The following is a 2,477-nucleotide window of genomic DNA, read 5'->3' as shown; positions in this document are numbered from 1 at the left end:
TTTTAGGTTTACACCATGCTTGTGGACACTGTTATTTGATTATATTTGTTAACTGTATCAAATGGAACTGATTTTAGGATTTTTAAGGATTTAAAAGCTTCAAGTCGAATTGTCTTTATTTTTAAAAGAATCAAGAAAGAGTTATGATTTATTTATAAATTTACATTTGACCGCGTCGCTTGTATGATCCGCGAGCAGGGTAATAGATGTATCGATGGTTCACACCATTCCACCCTTGGCAGTGCACAATTTATATTTATGTTTGATCAGGCCGAACGTCCTCGGTGGTATTAGTGTGTGATAATAGAACTGGAAGTTCCTTTCATAATAGGTATAAATTCATTGTTTGTGTGACCATATGTTTTAAAGGAAGGAAGTGATTCAATCTCTTAAATATTTCTGAAGACTTGCTCTGAGTCTTATTGTTGTATATCATGCTTAATTCACCTATAGCGTTCGTGATCGGCCTCCTCAACTGTGTATCGATCGAAAGGCAGGGCGGCATTAGAATTTTATATTACCATGTTATTGGCCCTAGTAAGTGTCAGAGTCGACCCCTCATCACTACTTCTTCGAGGTTAGGTTAGACACTTACTGGGTACATATTATTTATCTACTCACGCTACTCTTATGTACTTAATTATACAGGATCTGAGGCAGGTGCATCTGGTTACCAGTCTGGAGCGCTGCTTTGATCCCCATCTCGAGACTTCACGGTGAGCTGTCTTCCGAGCCGTTCTGCAGCAGCTGGAGTCTCCCTTATATTTTATTTTTTTTCCTTTCTGTCTATTTAATTTAAGACAGTAGGCTAGTGTTCTTTTGTATATTCTACTAGATTTTTCACATACTTGTAACACAAGGTCTTGGCAAACACACTAGTAGACTTATGATTTTAGATTTGTTTACATGATTACGATTTGTACTCCGTTGCTTCCGTTTAATTATGTCACCTTTGCAAATTTCTAAATCTTATAAACAAATGAGGAAATGTTATCCACTTAGAAATTTAATTAAACGGGAAACCATTAGTTTGATTAGTGTTGGCTTGCCTAACAATGGTGTTGGGCACCATCGTGACCTAAGATGGAATTGGGTCATTACATCTTTGCCATTGCTTCTAAATAGAGGAGAAAAGAAAGTGCTGATAAAAGAGGAGGTGTGATTAGCACACAACTTATGTAAGCTTTCAGAAAACCAGAAGGTGAGAGTGATGAAGTTTTCTTAAAGCACAAGAGCAAAAGTTTGAATGTAAAAGTTCTAAATGAATGGATGAAAAGGTATTTATAGTTTTCTCAAAAGGCGGTTCGCATCCTGAAGTGTCCGACCAATAACTGACACACATTAATGCCTTGAAAACTAGACCGACGGGATGTTTCAACTATTCTTATCACTTACGTCATGATTTCGTCGTCACGATTTATCGAAGTGAGAATTAGAGGCTCATGATTTTGTAACTTACATCATGATATATCAAAGTGAGAATCGGAGGCTCATGTCATTTCTCGTCATCTACTCTCCAAAAAATGAGTGGACTATTTGCATACGATCGAAGTCGAGCTCGATTTCGACTTAGTAGATTAGGTATGGAACATGGTGACCACGGACTGAAGACCGACCTCGAGTCTCACCGAGCTAGCACCCGAGGTCGGAAAACCTACCTTCGAGGAAATTTGAGTCTAGTGTCGACCTTAGCCTCGAACGAGCTCGAGGATAACTAACAGAAGACCGAAAGGTCCGCGAACCTGACGGATATTACGGCGAGAATCTCGGTACGTATCAGCAAGGAACCGATAATCAGCAAATCAAGATATTTTTACCTTTTAAATAAATGTACCTAGAATAGGACTCTTCTACTATATAAAGGGGGTCTAATAAGTCATTCAAGACATTGTAACACGCATCACAAAGCAATATATTATTATTTTTTCTAGTTCTCATTATCTTTCCATTCTGTTCCGGCATCGATAGAAGCATTTCTGACTCGAGCGTAACTAATCTTCAACTCTAAGATTGTTCAACTTGTGTGGTTTGCATTTATTTTTTTCATTGCTTATTTCAATATTAATCTGATTTCTTATTTTTTATTGAGTTATATCACGCATCCTTAAAATCACGTACAAATTCAATTGTTATCCAATTTGGGGGTAAACACGTCTCACTCGTTTAACCATCGAATCCTAGATTTAATTTTCAAAAATTCATCCTCTTCCTTTAAGAAATATTTTAATCTTGAAGTATTTTTGTTCCAGATCAAGAAGGAACTGGCTAGTTTGATAGTGAGGAGATCGTTGAATGCCGTCTAGTAGTCTTGCCAGAATCTTATCTCTTTGTCAAAAAGTTGTTAGTACTAAAAGTAACATTGTTCTAGTTGGTAGCAATTGGCTATAGTATTAGTTAGGTTCTGACATTACTTACTAAATTTTTGAAAGTTGGGGTCAAATGGTTTTATGCCCCGTTACAAACTTGTTTTTAGTTTT

This window comes from Nicotiana tabacum, chromosome 19 (assembly GCF_000715075.1).
Source record: "Nicotiana tabacum cultivar K326 chromosome 19, ASM71507v2, whole genome shotgun sequence".
Classification (NCBI taxonomy): Eukaryota; Viridiplantae; Streptophyta; class Magnoliopsida; order Solanales; family Solanaceae; genus Nicotiana; species Nicotiana tabacum.
This window is presented reverse-complemented; position numbering follows the sequence as displayed.